Below are 22,782 nucleotides of genomic sequence, written 5' to 3' on the forward strand. Positions count from 1 at the left end.
TAAACTACATTAGCTCGCCTTCGAACGGATGTTCTTAGGCTACCCAGAGGATACTTGGTCAAAGACCGGAAGTTGTGAGCTGCTTGAGCCATGTGTAAAAGATTCGTTTCTGGCCACTCCCAAGTGAATGGCGATCAGAGAACTTTCCTCACTTGCGTGAACTTCTACACATGACTCCATCCTCCAGCATCCACCTCTTTAAAATATTGCCACACATAACTTGTTTTGGTTCTTTTTGACACAGACATCTTTAATTTTTATTACGTATAAGCAAACTGATTTGTATCCGTTTCGTACAAAAACTAATGTAAATGATCCGTTATTTTTTAAGACGCACATTGTTAAAGTCACAATAAATATATTCTCTGAAGGATTTTTTTCAATATAAGGATACTCAATAGAAACTATTTAAAGTAAACGAAAACATACTTTTAAAAATATTTCGTTACTTATAAAATACTTTTTATAAGATTTTTTAAATTACAATATAAATTGATGCAATTTTAAGTTAAAAGTTTTATAATTGGCTTTACTACAGCATTGAGGTTTCTATAATCATTTTAATTTGTACATAAGTATTACAGTTTAAAGATAAATTGACTTTTTATAAGTTAACCAACTTCTATATATCTAAAATTGAGGAAAATTCATAGCTTTAATGAATATGAATTCATCACAGCCGCAATTTTTTATGTTCCACGGTGAATGCTATTTTGTCACAGTCGCAATTTTTTATGTGATACTGTGACTGCTACTTTGTTCGTTAATTCCTGTCACTGCTACTTTAGGAAACTTGTCACAACTGTGACCAGTGATTTTTAAGTAGCAGTGACAAAATCACAGGTACTCAAATATTTGCCATCTCTACTCTCAATTGCACAAAACATAAGTACCTTCATAAGCACATACATACGTACACACAAGTCCAAGTATTAGGGTGAACCGAAATACTAACATAAGGACGTAAAAGGTGTTTATAAATTGAAAGTGCGGATATCTGCAAACTTAAAACTAAAATAAAATAATTAAATAATATTATTTTGCAAATAAATAGAAACGGTAATAATAAAACGAAATAACATATTCGTTTGTCAGCAAACTAAACTAAAAAATAAAAACATCTACCTAAAAAAAAGGTTCAATACAATTTCCTTATTCAAATCAGTTTACTCTGAGGAAAATTTAATTCGTTTAAGAAATATTTTAATACACAATATATTAAAAATGAACAATAACAAAAATCAAAGTACACCTGGAGCTACGCGCTCAAAGCAGGTTGCCACAAAAAGACAGTCAAAAGGCAAGTTCAGGCATCCATCTCGAGGTGCCCGCATGTGACACAGAAACATTCTACGGAGGTTATCAAGTATGGCCGTCCTTCCGGGACATGTTCACGGCCGTGTACATAAACCATCCTCAATTATCACAAGCGCAAAAATTGTATCACCTCAGGTACAAAACTAAAGGTCAAGCAGGCATAATAGTAAAACAGTTCGTTCTTAATGACGATAATTTCAATTTGGCTTGGGAAGCTCTAAAAGATAGATACGAAAATGAAAGAATACTGGTCGATAAGCAAGTAACGACACTACTAAACTTGCCTAAAATCAAGAAAGGAACAAGCGAAGAATTTGTAACACTACAATCCACTGTTTCTAACTGCTTGTCGATTCTGTCGACACAAAATATTCCCACAGACAGCTGGGACCCAATTCTGGTAAACATTTGCACCGCCGCATTACCAGAAAAGTCGTTGCTTCTATGGGAGCAATCGCTCTCATCACGAAAAAAGTGCCCAACGTGGCAACAAATGAAAGATTTTCTCACCACCCAATATGAAATTGCGGAAAGGTTAGAAGAAAAAATAATCAAAACTAAGAACATTAAACACGACCAAAATGGAAGCTTAAATAGACCCCAAGCTAGAAGCAACAAAAATTTAAACAAAAGCTTTTACAATACGCACTCGTTCATATCCGAACAGAAAACACACACGTCATGCGAGCTATGCACAAGAGAGCATAAGCTTAAAACTTGCGAGAAGTTTAAGAAATTAAATATTAATGAAAGGAACAACTTTGTCAGATCAAGAAGACTCTGTACAAACTGCTTGTCCTATACACACAATCTTAAAAATTGCAAAAGCAAATTCAACTGCCTATATTGTCAGAAAAGACATCATTTCATGTTACATTACAATATGTCTCCCAATGCACCTCAAAGTAACGCATTCTCAAGAAAAGCCACGGGTATAATTGCAAAAGCAAATCTCATAAACCAAAATTTGAAAAATTGCCAAGAGACACCATGTTGCTCAAAGGCACAAAAAGTTCAAACGCTGCACAGCGAAGCACAAAGTGGACTAGTTATAGAACCAGTCACCACCATACCAACTCAAGTTGAGTATAATAAAAACAAATACCTTAATTCACAATTAAGGAAAGTTCAAAAGTTAAGAAAACTTACCCCCATAACGAACAAAACTCTAGAAGATCGGTATTGTGAAGACTTCTCTAAAGCCACAACTAAACGATCACATAATGGCCGGTACGTTGTACGACTACCACAAGAGCCACAATTTTCAAATATTCCACAAATTGGTATAAAAAACAAAGTCAGAGTTACCACTGACAGTCAATATATTAAAAGCACATAACACTTTTCGGCCCCGCAGGATTGCTTTCGCCAATAATGGATAAAAACACACAATCCTGAACGAATACTTAAGCGGTGGCGCACTACTACTTGTCAAATTACAAATTTTCCAAAAACTTGAAAAATCGACACCTATAATCCAATATAGGACAACTCAAAATTAACGTTCAGGGATCACTATGTTCTCTATGCGATACTGTGACGCACCTGGACTTACAAAAAGCAAAGGTCGCTCTTATCGCATCTACATTAGCGCTCCTCATATTGGCGATTATGAGAATCAGCTGAAAAAGGCTTCAAATTAATTGTGAAAAAATTGTGTCATTGTAAACAAGATTCGTTTCACTGTGCTCTCGCAAGATTCCTCTAATTTCATAGTCCTAACTGAAGGGCTAAGGAGTACCCATTCTGGCCACATCTGAGCCAGGCGTGGAGTTACCATCCTTCATAAGCCGATATCGCAGAAAAGGCAAATAATCTTAAACTAGTTTTACAAACCGATGGTAAAGAAATTTGAAATAAGAACACAAATATAAACCTATCAAAGAAACAACCGCAAATATAAGCAAAAGCAGTTACAAACTCATAAATCCGTAAAATATAGTTTTTTATTGTACGCACGTAAAAGCATATGTACATACCAAATACTAAGTATGTTTAAAACCAAAGCCGTTTCCAACATTTATAGCATGTGTTCTGAGCCCTCGGCTACTCTACCAACAGTACGCCGAAATACATGCAACAGTATGTACGTAATACTAGGCAAAATATTCGCCTAGGGGGCCCAGGATGTTTAAATGAGTTAAGCTTACACCCAATCTACCCGGGAAAAACTGGCGCACCCTAGCTAGACACCAACACTCCACACCACCAATACACCACACCTGGGGACACATTGAATTTCACCACATCAGATGTCAAAAGGATTGGATCATCGCTATTATTTTGACCACATTCGTCATCTACTATTCGTGCTATACAAGTCGCCCATCCACAAACGCTTCATATTTTCCACTCCACACTGCGCCGCGGAGTTCCAACTTTGGCTTCGATCGTCATTGTTCCACTCGCGCCGATAACACATCCTACTTCGCTTCGACGCGGTATATTATTAAGACAAACATTGTACCGCAAACAAAGTATAATTTTAAATAAATTGTAATAAATTGTATTTCAAATACACAACTATTTTTTGATTTTAAACACTCGCGCGAGTGTAAGTGCATAACATCAGTGGTTTGTATTCCCCAATAAATTGGGTCGTTATTTGTTCAGTACTTTTAATTATATTTTCCACTTCTTTAATTGTTGCTGGTTCGATTTCTTCTACGCATTGCGATCCTTCCATCTGAGGTAAAGTTCCATGGAACAGAATAGGACTAAACGTTTTAGCGAGTTTCTCTGAAAAACTTCCGCTTTTTCTTCGTCGCTTTTGGCCCAGGATCCGTTTGGCTTTCTGAGGGGTGCATTTGACAATATTGGTTTCCTAGCATTTTTTACTGCTTTCCAAAGGGAATAATCGGATTGTTTGTTTGGTGTTAGTTTCTCAATATAATTAGAAACATTTTGATTCGTGAATAACTTTATTTTAGTACTGAGAAGCTTGGTTAAATTGTTCAGTTCTGTTTTATATTGGGAAAATCGCGTGATTTGCCATTTTTTGCGTAGTTTTCTCTTTTTCTTTATGAGATCTAAAATGTCCGATGGATATTTAATATAAAAGTTTTTTTGTATAGGAACAGGAGTACTTTTCCAAGCCGATTCCTGAATAGCTTTCGTAAATGTATGAACTTCATCTTCTAAGATATCTTGGGTTGTTATATTTGCTTCAAAATCAATATTTTTGTCGAGCATCACTTTGAAATACTCCCAATCCGTATGTCTATTAGAAAGATAAGGCGGTATGTCGATTTCTTTTATTTGGCCATTTAGAATTAGATATACTGGCGAGTGGTCCGAATTTAAGTCCAATCCATTTTCAATAGTAATGAATGTCTTGGATATTTGTCGAGTGATGAAAAAATCGATCAGGTCAGGTAATTTCCTTGTGTTGGAAGGCCAGTAAGTCGGCTTGCCAGTAGACATGAAGTCGCATCCAGTAGCCGTAACAGCTTTAAATAGCTCTCTCCCCTTCGGTGTCGTAACTCGTGAACCCCATTGTGAGTGTTTTGCGTTAAAATCACCACCCATGATGAATTTCCCATGGTGTTTTAATATAAGTTCTGTGTACAAGTCCATTTTAATATTGTGTCTAGGTGGGCTATATATTGCGGTAATGCTTATTTTTCCGAAACTAGATTCAACCGATATGGTCGTAGTTTGGAATTCTGGGATACTTATATTAATTTCTTCGTAGTGGGGAATATTATCTCTGATAATTATGGCACTCCCCCCTCTCGCATTGTTATTTGGGTGGTTCGAGCAATACGTCTTGTAGTTTTTGAATCTAACAAAAGTCTCATTTGTGAAATGAGTTTCTGATATAAGGCAAATATCAATTTTTTCAACATGGAGTAATGCTTCTAATTCTTTACTACGTTTGAGCAGGCCATTTGCATTCCAGGTCATAATTTTCATCGGCTTCATTTTTGCGCCTTATTTTCACTGTGCTGTCTCTCTAGTTTAGTAAGACGTTCGTGGGTAAGTCTATTTTGCTCTTCTAGCTTATAAAGCTTGTTGAGAATTAACGAAAAATTACCAATAATATCACCAGTGGCATTCGTATTTGTATGATTTTCAGACAGATGTTGTTGAGCTTTATTAGCACCTTTAGTTATGCTGGCAAATGAGGGCTTTCCAGATTGATGATTTACATTAGTGTCTTCTTTCTGAGGAGCAGTGGAAGTGGTTGTGCTTAAGCGTTTTGGTTCATATTTATGCTCTTTATTTTCCCAGTCGCGTTTTAATTTTTGAAGTTGCTTTGCCACTTCACATCCCTATAGTTCGCAGGTGATTTTGACTACAGTTACAGCATTTTGGCGGTAGTTCGGCAGGTTTTGTACAGCTTAGTGTTGAATGATTTCCGGCGCACTTTACACACCGCGGTGGCTTACAACAATAGTTTCTAGTGTGACCGAACGCCTGACAGGATTTACACTGCGGCACAAGATTCGATGGCTTGATGGGCTCGAGTTTAACGACAGAATTTAGAATATATTTGATTTCGTAAATTTTCTTAATGTTCTCTGTAGGTTCAAAATATACAATAAACATATTTAACGGGTTTTTTGTTTTATATTGAAGTTTGTTTAAGACTTTCCTAACTTTAAACCCTTGCTTTTGAAGGTCTGTGATAATACTTTCAGGCTCACATGAGTGATGAAGGTCTTTTACCATTACGCGTATATCACGAGATTGTTTGTCTTCGTACGAGTACCAAGGAATTTTCGAGTCGTTTAATTTCCTTGTAAGTATTCTGTAGTCGGAACTATCTGAAAGATTTACTTTACAGGAACTTGGGCCAGTGAGCTTGAGTGTGTAAGATTTTTTTACATCTGCGTTAATCAAGGAACGCATCAAGGGTTGGTTATAATTTTCCGATATTATAATTGGCGGAGGGCGATGGCTTCTTTTGTATCTGTTTTATCTTCTGCTGTTCCATCCGGAATCGGAGACTTCAATGTTACATCCGGTGAAGAATCTGCTTTGCGTTTCTTACTTTCCCTACTTTTTTTCTTTTTTAATAGCCAATTTGTTTCTTTTTCAAGCTCTTCTTCGTCAGTTTCGGCTGCAAAGGTCGATTTTGATGGAGAAGAAGACGTTTCATTTGCATATTTGGTTAGCGATTTCTTCAAGTCTTCATTTTGAAGTTTAAGTGCCGCATTTTCGTTTTTCAATTCATTATTCAACGTTTCTATTTTTTTAATGCGTTCGAGCAACATACCTATTTGGTTACATTGTGTACCCCCACCGGGAGGCGGAGTTTGTGTGTCCATCACGATCTTATTTAATCGTGGTTACGTTAAGTAAAAAAAACTGCCTTACCAACTGCTTTACCGACTGCACGTGCAGATAATGTAGTGTTCCTGGCCACCTACAACTCTGCGTAGACAGCTGGTTTGCGGTGCGACAGAAACAGCTGATACCCACTTAAGATGTTCGGAGGAGAATTTTTGCGCGAAAATTAATTGAGTGTTTAAATTTCCAAAAGTTATATGATAAACCACTTATGTTTTCAACTATTTTTGTAGAAATTTCGAGAAAACCGATATAACGCGTGGTGCCAACGATGTTAAGGTCCTCCGGTGAATCTGCTTGCGAATTTCCCCAGCCGGGATTTCACGTATATTACAAGAAATTGAAGAGCACACTTTACTGTTGACCGTACCCGCGAACGTCTCGATAGAAAGTAAAAAGTATTTTTTTTAACTTTATTTAATATAAACTTTTTTTTTTGATACAGAAATGTTATCCGAAGAAGCGCAAGAAGCAATGAATAAGGAGTATAGAAAGTGTAGGCTATTCCATTCTCGTAATTGCAAATATCATCAGATCCTTATATTAATTCATTTAGAATGAGAAACAAATTGAAAAAATTAGAATACCATGATGATGTTAAAAAATTATTGATTGAATGAAAAAAAAAATATTGTTTTTTATTGCATTTCAATGGGAGGTGGGCGTATTAGTGGGCGTGTTATTGTAATTTTTGCATGAAACATTTTAAATGATATAAATTGCAGTAATATAGAATTTGAAGGTTATATTTAATATATTTTAGAAAATATGGCACTTTTTATGTTGAGGTAGTATGGGTGATGGGGTTAAAAGTGGGCCAAAGTTCAATTTTTATTTCAAATAATGTTTGTAACAGAGACCTGCACGAGTAATTAAAAAAGTAGCATGTTAGCAAGCGGCGATGCCGATGCGGCGAGTACACGCTACGTAACGGTACTTTGGCATCGTGGGCATCGGCATCGTGGATATCGGCATCGCTGCATCGCCGATTACTAACATGTTACGCAATTAGTATTGTGCGCGTCATGAAGATGAGTTTACATTGATGGCTAGACTGGCACGACAAATTTTATGTATTCCAGCGTCTAGTGCAGCAAGCGAAAGATGTTTTAGTTTGGCAAACCGTATATTAGAAGAAAGAAGAACAAATTTGAAAGGGGGAAATCTGGACGTCATTTTATTTTTGCATTCACAACAAAAAAATTAAGTTCATATTAAATATTTTTTTATTTTTAATTCGCTGCTAATTTTGATCAAATATAACGAGATATATTTAATTTATTTTTATTTATTGAATTAATTTATGTTGTGTTATGTTATGTTTTATTGAATTACATTATGTTTAAATGAAGAGAATTTTATTAATTTTTTCCTAATATAAGGTAAATACGAAAGAAAAATCACAAGAATTTTCTTTTATGTATGTACATACTTCGTTTCATTTGCCATTGACGATACCAGATAGTAATCGTACGATGCCACGATGCCGCGATGCCGATGCGCAATGTTACCTTCGCATCGTGGTAATCGTCAGAAGTGTTACTTAGTACCTTAATCGTACGATGCCTACCTTAATCGTGCAGGTCTCTGGTTTGTAACTATATAACATTCAAGTGTACCAAAATTGAAAGTTATACCTAAAGTATTACGGACAATACGGCATTTTACAAATTTCGACTGTATGGCAGGTGGGCGTAAAAGTGGGCGAATTTTCTTAATTTTTTTTTTAAACTGGAATTGTCTCAAAAATAACCTGTGCAAAATTTCAGAGATCTACAATGACTCCTTGTATTTGATCACTGTGCGACGTGCACAAGAACACGATGAAGAACTGAATACGATAAAGTAAATTCTACAAGAGAAAAAAAGTTACAACGACTATTTTGAAAAAGGTGGTTAACGATATTGAATTATTCGTAGTACCCAAGAGCATGTAAAGAGAGGTAATTCGACGCGCTAATGAAAAGGGGCACTTTGCGATTAAAAAAACGAAAGATTTGATTTGTCAAGAATTTTTTATTCCAAGGATTGAAGTGAAAATAAAAATGCATATCGACAATTGTGTAGCATGTATTGTATCAAATAGAAAGTTGAGTAAAAAAGAGGGTGAATTGCATCCGCTTCTTAAAGGGGCAAATCCTCTTTACACGCATCACGTAGATTTTCATGGTCCACTAGATTCAACCAATAAACTTTATAAACATATATTCGCCGTAATTGATTCGTTCACGGAATTCGCTTGGTTATACCCAACAAAGACGACTTCATCACACGAAGCTATCAGCCATTTGGGAATATAAAGTACAACGTTCGGAAATCCAATCCATACAGTCACAGACCATGGAGCAGCTTTCACGTCTGACGGTTTTCGGCGTTATTGTCAATACGAGAACATTAAACATGTTAAAATAATGACTGGCTTGCCGCGTGCCAATGGTTAAATAGAGCGACTAAACACGATTATTATTAATGTTTTAACGAAATAAGCAAGAATGATCCGACGAAGTGGTACAAATTCACATACAGAGTCGAACAAATAGTAAATTCCACATACAATAGAAGCATCGACATGACACCTTTCTATTTATTAACGGGCGTTAAAATGCATACAGCTGACAACTTAAAAATCAAACAACTCATCGAAGAAGAAGTAAGGTCACAACTCCAAGAAGGAAGAGACGAAATACGACAACATGCAAAAGAACAAATATTAAAGATGCAAACTGAAAACAAAAAGACATAGAACCTTAGACGCAAAGTAGCTAACCAATATGCAGTAAACGATTTAGTCGCCGCGAAGAGAACGCAGTTTGGTGGCGGTCTCAAATTAAAATATTTGGGTTCATATCAAATTACTAGAGTCAAAGCTAATAATACCTATAATGTTAAAAAAGTTGGCGCAGCCGAATCGAACGTCGACTTGTGCAGAATTTATAAAACCATGGTCAAATCTTCATAACGAAGACGACGGCGTATTCGATGTCGGAAATAATGCAGGATGGCCGAGTTGTGGGGTTTGAGCAGCTCGGAAATCCTTTTTCGAACAACAAACTCCTAACCAAAAAATGCCAATGATAGATCACGACTTGACGAGAGAACGCGTAGCCGTACGCATTGGACGAATTGATTTATCATCGTATTGTATTTTTGTGAGCGTATTTTTTCAAAATTAACTGTTAAACCTTTTTAATTTTTTATAAAAACTATGTGACGCTTGTGGCGACTTAAATTATCATCAAAGTATCTTTTTTCAAAATCAATTGTTAATCGTTTCGTTTTTGTAATAATCATTTTCATTAACAAATAAAATTTGTACGTTTTAAATTGTAAAATAATATGAAATCGGAAAACTGAAAAACTGTACTCGAATTTAATTTAAACAAAGAGAAGCTAACCTGTAAGTGCCTGAGTACAATTCAATCCCGTCACGAAAATTCCTTGGAAATACCCTAAAAAAATTTCCTGAAAATTTTAGCCCTTAATATTAACATTAAAAACTGAACCAAGGCATGTAAAAAATTTCTATAGAAAATACACTACAATCGTGATTTTTTATCTTTAAATTCCTACAGATCAGAGGTATTTTATGCCATCGCTTTGACTTTGGACACATATTTCTCAGAATTTTTCACTCTACAAAAGTGCCCAGTGCAACAAAGTCGTAACTCATACCAATCGAGGTACCATAAAACGGTACTGTTAAGACCTTTTAAAATTACGATAAATAAATAAATAATTCCACAGAGACATCCAATTTTACACCAGAGATGGTTTGAGAGGGCCTTATAAAAGCCGATGTAATAATTAGACGATGGGTGGCACCTCTTACTTTTAGGTGAATAAGGCGACTTTTTACCGCAAATATAGGTCAATGTGGGAGATAGGTAATTGAAATTTAAGGATAATACTTTCCTGATAACAGTATATCTGATTGTCAAAAATGGGTTGAATCGGGTACTTCCTTTAGCTCCCATATACCAAATGCCGGGTAATTCGCCCATATGTGAGTTATCTTTTTATTCTTTTTTTATGTACTCATAACAGTGTGTCTTAAAATGAATAAAACTTGACTTAGTCGCCATGTAACTAATATCAGCATTTTCGAGCATCGGGCTGACTTTACTCCATGCAAATGGTGATTGCATGTAAAGTACTTTGATGCAACCCTCAGAGTAATTTATTAGTATGCGGCATGTTAATAGTATGAGGCATTGGCAAAAATATATAAAATCGAGTGGATGCTACCGCCAACTCCCATATACCAGATTTATTGATTTTCGTTTTTCTAATAGACCTTTTAAAGAATAAGCTGGCCAGTGTGTGAATTGTATGTGTATTTAAAAAAAATCAAGTATACCTGGGCAATCAAATTATCAAAATAAAAGCGATCATTCTGTCCCTTTCTCTGCCCTCAAAACAGCCCATATAATGATTTCCGTATTTTCCATCTGACTTTAAACCGTTAAAATTGATCAAAATGTGACGATGTAATGAAACTAAATGGAGTAGTATTTTTAAAAAATATATGGTTTAGCGCGCAATTGGAATAAAATTGGCCTAAACCTCATTTCCCTAGAATTTCGATCCACTGGTTGATGGAGTCATTGCCTCATCGTCTCCAATTGGTGAAAATACATATGTAAGGGAATCACAATCATTTATTAAAATATGCAATACTATTGGATTCATTTAAAAAAAGATATATTATAAGAAAACTTTTTGCACATGTAAAGATTTTAATTAAGAAAAATATTTGAATATAATTTTGGTTTAAAAAATTTTGTTAATTTAATTATAATAGCCAAGAATACTTATACACCTACTTAAAGATATATCAAAGAATATAACGAATACGAACTAATAAATACTGCTTGCTTATTATCAGTTTATTTCTTAACAAAATTTTTTTTTTAAATAAAAGAGACTACCTAGTTTTACTTTAAACTATTTATTATTTAACGAATGCTTAGAATCAATATAACACCAAATATTACAAATCGCATGCGAAGGACTTAGTTTAGGTGTAACCGAATATTTTATACTCTTGCTCCCGAGAATCAAAATTCAGGGAACTCCTTCAGGTGCTGGCAAAATTATAAATTAAAAAAATAAGAAGGGCTAGGTTCGGTTACTCTTGCAATTTGCACGAATCAAAACCTGTATTTCCCAGGTTTAAGGTGTAAAACCAATCATATAGAGTAAAGTCAGCAGGATGTTTGAAAATCCTGATATTAGTTATATAGGAGCTAGGCCAAGTTTTCACTCAAATTTATCTATTTATTCGCAAATTATTAATAAAACACGCTATGTTATTTTTATTGGGATTACTCACATATTGGCCGATATATGCGGTACAAAGTCACCCCGAAGTTCGAAAATCTTTATATTAAGTAAGTATTAGTCCTATTCAACCCAATTTTAACATACAGACATACCAGTATAAGAAAAGGATTATCCCTTAATTTCAGTTACATATATCACATATACAAGGTGCATTCAAAAGTAAACAGGACTTTTTGAATCTAGCGCCCCCTGGTGGCGCCATCTACATGTCGACTGGTGCGTTAGAATCTACTATCTTTATCGATTGTTCAGCAATATTGGAAGTGAAGTTATTGCGTTTTAAGTGTCAGTATGTTTGTGTTATCGGTACGAAAATGAGCTTCAAACAAAGAGCCAACATTAAACTTTGTTTTAAAATTGGTAAAACTTTTACCGAAACGTTTCAATTGATGAAACAAGTTTATGGCGATAACTGACGACCAAAAATTGCTCAGAATCCAACATTCCGTATTCACCTGATATGGCACCGTGCTACTTCTTCTTTTCGGAAAAATGCATTTGCCCATGAAAGGAAAACGTTATGTAGACGTAGAGGCCATTCAAAGGCTTGCATCGGCCATACCGGCCAACGAGCTAAAACACTCGTTCGACATGCTTTTTAACCATGCAAAAAGCTGTACTGAAGAAGAAGGAGACTATTTTGAATAAAATAAATTGATTTTGCCGAAAAAAACTATTTTTTCTGTACTTTTTTTCTTGTCTATTTTGGAACGCACCTTGTATACCGACATTTTCAAGCAAAAGTCAACTATAGTTAGTGGGGTCTAAATACCTAGGGGCTTGAAAAGCTTTTATTGGATTTAAACAATTTTTGGTCATAAAGTGGCACACACTAAAGATATTATTCCTGCAAAGTTTTAGGTAAAAGAATCAAGTCGGATTTAATATTGGGAATTAGGCGTGGTTGTTGTCCGGTTTCGTCCATTTTCACAATATGACATAGGAATGTAAGATGAATGCAACGTACTAAATTTCCACACAATCTCCTATAAAGCTCTCTCACACCATATTTAGTTTTTGATTTATCGCGCTTTTAGTAGTTTTCGACAGTACCGTTATATGGGGAGTGAGCGGGGTTATCCTCCGATTTCATCCATTTCACCACACATCACACTGTCAGTAGAAGTTCGTATAACATTTGTACTCAGCAAATTTGGTTGTTATAACATTAACAATTTAGGAGATACATATGTAGAGTAAACTTGGTAGAGGGCGGGGCCAAAATATTTTGCTCATAGGTGTCCTTTGCTATGGCGATACTTTGTTCAAAATTACATACATACATATATCTTAATTTACTGCTGAGTTAAGGCACTTTATAGGTTTTTGGCGCGGCATTGGTTCGATTACGCCAATCTACTAACTCGATTTTTTTTTACTATGAAGCCCTCATACCAAGTTTCATCGAGATATCTTAATTTTTACTCAAGTTACAGATTGCATGGACGGACGGGCACACAACAGTGAATCGAATTTCAGCTTTTCTCGTCATCCTGGTCATTTATATATAGTATATTAGCTGACCTGGCGAACTTCGCACCGCCTAATTATTGGAGGCATATTTAGTAAGTCAAAAACACACGACACAATACTTTTTTAATTTTATTCAAATTTGCTGCTTTTAGATTAAAGAGTTATAGTATAGATGCACAGCAAAGAGACGTTAACATTTCAAGTGACATTTTGCCATAGACAATTTTTTTTGAGTGAATACTGACAAATATTTACACTATAACTATCAAACTACATCTGTCGTTTTTTTTGACGATGGCCATGGTTAGGAAAAGAAGAACAACTACATCTGTCATCGAGAAAATAAAGAATTCAAACAACTATAATATAGTAATAGTGAAGCTATATATCCCTCAACTCCTTAAAATGCATTGTCCGTTTTGTAAAAAGTGGATGGAACGGCAGAAAAAAATAATAACTGTCCAGATTGTATTAAATTATTATTAAGATGCGACGAATGCTACAACATAATCGCTGTTACCTTCAAATTTTGTACCAAGTGTGGTAAGAATGTAGAACGAATAATACGCGTGAACAGGGCAAAAGTACAAAAAAATATATTAAAGCAAAAGCTGCTATCTAAACCAAAACACGTTTCTACAATGCCATCTTCATCATATGAGGAGACATTCTGTGAATTAAATTTATCGGCCGAAGACATATAGGACATTCAAGTTATTGAAGACATCCAAAAGCCCAACATCAAGAATGTTCTGGTAGATATTAATGTTATTGAAGACAGCCAGCAGCTCAACATTGATAATGTTCTGATCGAATCAGATTTGTCCGAGTCGCCTAGTACTTCCACCATATTATCATGTCCTGGCGAGCCAAGTGGTTCCCAAGTAGATGGAGCCAAGTTGATGGAAATAAAGAGTTACTAATACACGTTGACATTAAGGATCCAAATGCACATTTTATATACATATTAAGTCATTTATTTATATTTATACACTTCATATACAAAAATTTAAAATTTTCTTGGATGTGCTCGTTTCTGGACTGTGAACATGATAAACAAATCTTTGCTTAAATTAAATACAACACAGTTATGATCATATACAGTTAATTAATATAGTGCTTTCTGGTAGACAATATTTTTAGTTTTTTTTTGCGGTGCGTAAATAAATAAGGATGTTGGTTTTCCGACACGCGAACACGCAACGTATAATTGTCCATGTGCGAAACAGGGAAACTCTAAGTTTATTCCGCAAACTTGCAACGATTGGCCTTGCGATTTATTTATGGTCATCGCAAACGCCAGACACACGGGAAATTTCAACCTCTTAAAATCAAACGGCAAGTCCGTTGGAATCATAGGTATTCGTGGGATTAAGACATCCTCTCCTTTGTATTTTCCTTTGATTATTTTAGCTTCGATGATGTTATTCATGAGTTTCTTCACAACCAATCTCGTTCCATTGCAAAGTCGAGGTTGATTAATATTACGCAGCATGATAACAACTGACCCTACTTTTAATTTCAAATTATATGGTGGTAGTCCAGGCAAGTCCAATGAATTTAAAAATTCTGTAGGATAGTTGACTACGTCATACTGGTTTGTGGCCGTGTCAACTGATTTGTACGTAAACAACTCTCTTGGAAGGAAATTCTGAATGGTAGCATTGAGATCATCGACATCTTTGTTTTTTGCTGCCAATATTGCTCGTCCACTTAGCCAATCGTGGTTATTATATTGTTGTTTAATGTCCGGAAAAACACGCTGAATAAGCTCCTTTTTCGATTCTGTGAAGTGACAGAAATCTGTGGGAAAAGTCATTAATCCGGTCGAGCTGTCAACTGCGACCTTACAATTGCCAATATCCAGCAACTGCTTCGAAAACACAGTCGCAGTTTGATCTTGTTGCAAAAACACTCACATGTTAGTAGTTAATTGTAGTGTCTTTACGTGCCGCCACAAATTTGATGATTTTAGGCATGCGTTTATTTCGTCAGCAACAGTCGATCGAGGAATTACTGGAAGAGTCTGAAGAAAATCACCTGACAACAATATCATAGCTCAACCAAAAATGTTTTGGTTATCATGTAAATCATTCAACGTCCTATCTAGTGCCTCCAGCGACCTCTTGTGGGCCATTGTGCATTCGTCCCAAATTATGAATTTGCATACTTGGAGAGTTGCCATAGCGCTATTTTTGGCAATGTTGAAAACTGGCGTTTCGTTGATATGCATGTTTAATGGTAATTTTAAGGCTGAATGTGCAGTTCGTCCGCCTTCTAATAAAGTTGCTGCTATTCCAGATGAAGCCAACGCTAGGGCTACCTCATTTTGCGATCGGATCTTTGCTAATAGCAATGAAATTAGGAACGTTTTCCCAGTACCCTCAGGAGAATCAAGAAAGTAGTTCCCCCCAGACCCACTGTTTACAGCTTGTGTTAAACGATCGTACGCAATCCTTTGTTCTTCGTTCAATTGCGGAACAATTGTGCGAACTGCTTCGGTCATAGCTTGAGTATCGTACTGGAGTTCTCTTTGCAACTCATGGTTTAATGCATCTTGCATAGCACGATTGGGTGCTGTCAGGCCCAAACACGACAATACTTTATTTGCCATCAACAAACACATAACTTCTATTATGATCAATGTTTCATTGTAAATCTCTGCCGTAATTTCCAATGTAGGATTCAAAGTTTCACAACGCACGAGATGCAACACATCCTCAGACATGTCATCCCTATATTTCATCCACAAATCATTCGGATTATAATCGCAAACAGTGTGCGATTTTGATGCGGCGATGAAGATATCACGTATCATCCCAATGCGAATCATTTTCAAGCAACCGTAATAATTGACACGCCTCACGGTAAGTCGCACACAGATGTCGATCAACTGTTCGCAATTGTTGAAAAGATGTCGGACCAGGAACATTCACCAATAACAATCTAAGATAATAACATTCATCGTTATTAGGATGTACTGTATATATACGGCCTTTAGCATCTGTGGCAAATACATTTTCATATCCTTCAAGTGGTGTTCCTTGTTTACGACGCTGAAAAGACTTTGATGATGCGTTCCATGTGTAGTAGCGCGGCATATCAGCATACAGCAAAGTGCGAGCGAATTGATCAGTTGCACAAATTGAGAAGAAACCTGTCAATGTGGTCACAGGTGGACGTGCCGCTCTATCCACAGCGTTGTTTGGGTTGAAATACACTCGTTGTTCATTTTCTAAATGAACTGCCAACTGCAATACAGTGGGATGTCTTTCATGAATTGCAAACGAAAATATGCGCCAAATAGCCTCATTGCTGCTTACATAGCGACCCATCTGATAGTGAGACACTTCATCATTTGTGTTTGTTACTGCGAACATGGCCATGTCGCTACCTTTATTAACATATTTACATATGTACTTTATGGATTTCACAGAGTTACAAAATTCCACGTTGATGTGAGCTTCAAAAGTTTTGGACAATATGGGCGAGAACGGCACAATCCAACGATTGTCTACATGAAAATCTTGTCCTTTTATCTTGACATCTACAGATCGTCCACCGTCCTCAACCGATCGCCGACGATACAATGGGTAACCATCGATTCCCGAGATGGTTTCAGCAAGCAAGTTTCTCGGGTACCGTTTGGAGCACTTGCCGTCGATCATACACGGTGAGCTGTTGTTGAAAACTCCGCAAGGTCCATGTATCATGTGTTTAGTTACTATCGTATGCAATTTTGGGTCAACCGTTTCATCAGGAATTTCGGCTGAAATAATGGAATCAATTTCTTCTGGCCTTATTTTGTCAACCAACCAGACTAATATATGAGCATGTGGCAAACCACGCTTTTGCCACTCAACAGATTACATCCAACAACGTACTTGGCCATACACACGTTGCTTTGTAATGAAATTCATTAAATATTTTAATTTTTGCTTGTAAACTCTGGCTGTGATGTCATGCCTGTCAAGCATAGATGGGCACACTGCATTACATATTTACTGCATTACGTACAGCAGTTAACAGTAACACTTTACTGATACTGAAATTAAATTAGCATTACCAGTACAGTTTTACTGATTACTGGAAAAATTTTACTGGTTACTGAAAATAATTTGCATTAAAAATATTTTTTTACTGGTTACTGAAAATAATTTGCAGTAAAAATAATTTTTTACTAGTTACTGGAAAAATTTGCAAAAAAAATTTTTTTACAGCTTACTGAAAGAAATTGCAGTAAAAATACTGATAATATCATTTGATTTCAAAACAGGCAAATTATTTACTGTTTACTGAAAATGGTTACTGGTAGTTAAAAATCAAAAGCCAACCACTAGGTCAATGAATAATTAAAGAAAATTCGAATATTTTTGTTTTCATTGAAACATTTATTTCAACTTGTTATCCACCATTAGCTTTTCTTAAAACAAGCATTTCGAAATTTGCATCACTGAGTTTTTGCCTTCTAGACCGGTTAACAATACCAGCGAAAGAAAACAACCGTTCTACAGGTGCAGATGACGGTAATGGGGTATTATATTTTAGAACAACGTTTTTAATAGCCTGATGTTTATTTAAACAACTTGTTGTGGCGTCTCGTTTCACCAGGTATAAAAGCGTTTCCTGAAGATAATTGCACGAGTCAGTGGAACCACTCTGTATGCTTATATCTATTTAAGTGAATATATGCATAAAAAATTTTAGCATTACTTTCTTCCCCGAAATCAAGGAAGGTTTTTTGAGTAGTTTGAGCCGGAACACGTGTTGTGTCATCTGCTATCTTTCCATACTTCACCACATAAGTGTTGAACATTTTTTTTACTTCTTCTTCTGTTTGCGTCGTTGCTGTTTCTAAAAGGGCTTTTAAAAAGCGCAATTTAATTTCAGGGACAGAAATAGCGGCAATAACAGCGTCCCAAGCGTCAGACTGAATCAGGAAGTACTTTTCAAATTTTTTAAGCAAAGCTATTTGCATTTTTTCGCTTATTTCGGATAAATACTTAAACCTTGCAGGCTCCAAACGACGTAGTTTTATTCTCAAAGTCATTAAAATGGGGATAAAGTAACCAAAATACATGGTCTTTTCGCCCTGAAGGAAGTCGATCGCTTCTGCAATTGGTCTCATAAGCTTTGCGTACTCCTCTAAGTACTCAACTTCTTCGCTGAGAATGGTAGGAATTTTTAAACGGTAACACAATTCTGCTAAATTGGTTTTGTGTTGCAGCAACTTCATAACGGAATCATAAAGAGAGTTCCGACTTGTTATGCATGGAGTTATTAAATTCGCGTTTATAACTTCATTAACTACTTCTGCAGATTTTGGTCTATTGCATTTATTACAAAGCTGATTGCATCTACAAAGTTATAGAAAATATGTAAATGTAAAAAGTGTTCAGTTAATCAAATAATTTTTACCTTTGGAAAGATCTTTTGCGAATATCTTTAATATCCTGACTTGATGAATTCAAAATTTTGTTGAAATCGGTTGAAGCCAAAAGATTTAGAGTGTGGCTGGCACAAGGAAAGTGTTTTGACAGACGTGGAGTTACAGATCGAAATTGAGGACCTAAAGCAATTATCGAGTCATTTGAATCGGAATCAGAGTCAGATCCGTCATCACTGTCACATTCATTTATACGTCCTAAATCAATGAGAATCAATAATTGAATATATTGATTTGGATTAAATACATATATGCGATATACTTCACTTACTTTCCATTGTCAGTAATCGTATAAACAATTTTTTCCACGGGTAATTTATATTGCTTATTTATGTCGCATATCATTTTCGTCACACGATCAAAGGAATGAGTTCCTTTAAACCTTCGACAAGTCAGTGCTACAGACGTCCGCTCAAAACTGTTAGAACATCAACATTTCTTAAATCTCAATGAAAATATTTATGTTACCATACACATACACACATACATATTACGCACAAAGCTTGTTTTCTCTGTTTATTTTCTCTTGTTCTTCTAATGTAGATCATTCACAATGCGTAACCAGCTGTCAAAGTTCTTGAGAAATAATGTATTTTTTTTGGGTTGGGGTCAAAATTCTGTTTTTTTGCAAATTCTGCATTCATAATTCCGGAAGTCGGAACACCGGCAATCAAAGTTATGGAAGTCAATATTCTGGAATTCAAAATTCTGGATAACGAAATTCTAAATTGCAAAATTCTGAATTGCAAAATTCTGAATGGCAAAATTCTGTAATTAGTGATTAAAAATGCATGTTGATAACAAAAAAGTGCGCACTTTTTTTTTTATCAACACGCATTGGCAAAATTCTGTAATCATATGTTTTATTGCCTAGTAATTATTTTTTTACAATTGCATGATTGTATTTGTTATTGTTATTTCTTTGTTTGTTGTTGTTCATTTACTTTTTTGTACTACCATAATGATTTAGTTTACTATGTACCTACATATACATACATATATGTACTGACTAAGCAATGTGTTACTGCAATTTCATTAATAAAAACGTGCTAAATATTTTTGTGAAATGATGGAAAATATAACTGTGGTGAAGTCCAATAAAGGAAAAGACATGTTAAACGTCGACGGCTACTTCTTCTATGTATTTGGAACGAAAAAATAAGAAAACATTTAACTGGACTTGTTCTGAACGAATTAAAAACAAATGTCCCGTGCGTATTGTCACACAATTCGATGGCTGTGAACATGTTATGATCCATTAATGTAGTATCTATTTGATCTTTATTTGTTAATAATGTTGTTTTTTGTCTTTCCGATAAACATGTTTGAATTTTGGTATCATTTTGGAGGTTATGTTTTATTTATGTTATATTATTATGTATGTATAAGCAAATTTATATAAGATACACGATTTGGCTCAAATTTTGGGGAAAAAATTTCCAGAATTAATTCTGGAAAACGTAAATTCCGGAATTATGAAAAACCAGAATTTTGAAATGCAGCCAAAAAAAGCGAAGGATTTGCGGATCTTCGATTTCCAGAATTTTGATTCCGGAATTTTAACTTCAGAATTTTAATTTTAGAATTTTGACCGTTTTCCATTTTTTTTTCTTGAGCAATTACTTAAGAGCTGCGTACCAACCTTAACCAGTAAAAAATTATTTTTACTGCAAATTATTTTCAGTAACCAGTAAAAAAATAGTTTTACTGCAAATTATTTTCAGTAACCAGTAAAAAAATATTTTTACCGCTAATTTTTTCAGTAATCAGCAAAACTGTACTGGTAATGAAAATTTAATTTCATTATCAGTAAAAAAAAAATTTTACTGCATTTTTACTGGTACTGCAAAGTGTCCATCCATTTGCCCCCTTTGCGATGACACCGCTACTATCAAACACTTACTTACACTCTGTCCAATGCTTCACCCAACAGCCCACAACTCTGGCAACATTGATCTCATAAAACTACTAAGTGAACCTTCAGAAAAAAACGTGATGATTGTATATAGATTTTTAAAAACCAACGATTTGTTAAAAAATATTTAAGCAAATTACATCTTTACTAACCCTTAGCAATTAGAATTTTTCACCTAGTTATAATTACAAGACAGCTGAAGGCCTCGTAGCCAGTGCTGCGTTTATGTATTTATATAATAAAACTCTTTTTGTTATATGAATTATAATAAATAAATAAATAAATAAATAAATAAATAAAACTGTGGAATTTTTCCAAATGCACTGCCGTTTTGGCTTTATAAAGAAACTTCTGTAAGAGTAAGAAGGTTAATTAACTTGACTATGTTAAGCTAATGATTTGAGGCAATTCGATGTGGTTTTCTAAATGTGCATATACAAGAAAATCGGTTTTATACCGAAATGTAAAATTCTGGAATTTTTCCAAATGCACTGCCGTTATGGCTTTATGCCAACTTCAGTAAGATGAAGAAGGTAAATTAACTTTAATATGTGAAGCTAATGATTTGAAGCAACTTGATATGGATTTCTAAATGTGTACATGCAAAAAAATCGGTTTTATACCTAAATGTAAAATTCTGGAATTTTCCAAATGCACTGCCGTTTTGGCTTTATGCCAACTTCTGTAAGATGAAGAAGGTTAATTAACTTTAATATGTTAAGCTTATGATTTGAAGCAAATTCATATGTGTTTCAAAATGTGCATATGCAAGAAAATCGCTTTTATACCTAAATGTCAAATTGTGGAATTTTTTCCAAATGCACTGCCGTTATGGCTTTATGTCAACTTGAGTAAGATGAAGAAGGTAAATTAACTTTAATATATGAAGTTAGCGATTTGAAGCAACTTCTTATGTATTTCTAAAAGTGTACATGCAAGAAAATCGGTTTTATACCTAAATGTAAAATTGTGGAATTTTTCCAAATGCACTGTCGTTTTGGTTTCATGCCAACTTCTGTAAGATGAAGAAGGTTAATTAACTTTAATATGTGAAGCTAATCATTTGAGGAAACTTGGTATGGATTTCGAAATGTGTACATGCAAGAAAATCGGTTTTATACCTAAATGTAAAATTCTGGAATTTTTCCAAATGCACTGCCGTTTTGGCTTTATGGCAACTTCAGTAAGATGAAGAAGGTTAATTAACTTTAATATGTGAAGCTAATGATTTGAAGCAACTTAATATGGATTTCTAAATGTGTATATGCAAGAAAATCGGTTTTATACCTAAATGTAAAATTCTAGAATTTTTCCAAATGCACTGCCGTTTTGGGTTTAATGCGACTTCAGTAAGGTTGTGAGGGTTAATTAACTTTAATATGTGAAGCTAATGCTTTGATGCAATTCTTCGTGGACTTTTGAATGTATACATGCAAGAAAATCGGTTTTATACCTAAATGTAAAATTTTAGAATTTTTCCAAATTCACTGCCGTTATAGCATTATGTCAACTTGAGTAAGATGTAGAGTGTTAATTAATTTTAATATGTGAAGTTATTAATTTGAAGCAACTTGTTATGGATTTCAAAATGTCTACATGCAAGAAAATCGGTTGTATACCTAAATGTAAAATTGTGGAATTTTTCCTAATGCACTGTCGTTTTGGTTTCATGCCAACTTCCGTAAGATGAAGAAGGTTAATTAATTAACATTAATATGTGAAGCTACTGATTTGAAGCAACTTAATATGGATTTCTAAATGTGTATATGCAAGAAAATCGGTTTTATACCTAAATGTAAAATTATGGAATTTTTTCCAAATGCACTGCCGTTATGGCTTTATGTCAACTTGAGTAAGATGAAGAAGGTTAATTAACTTTAATATGTGAAGCTTATGATTTGAAGCAACTTGATATGTATTTCTAAATGTGTATATGCAAGAAAATCGGTTTTATACCTAAATGTAAAATTCTAGAATTTTTCCAAAGAGACTT

The sequence above is a fragment of the Bactrocera tryoni genome, unplaced genomic scaffold, assembly GCF_016617805.1.
Source record: "Bactrocera tryoni isolate S06 unplaced genomic scaffold, CSIRO_BtryS06_freeze2 scaffold_64, whole genome shotgun sequence".
Lineage (NCBI taxonomy): Eukaryota > Metazoa > Arthropoda > Insecta > Diptera > Tephritidae > Bactrocera > Bactrocera tryoni.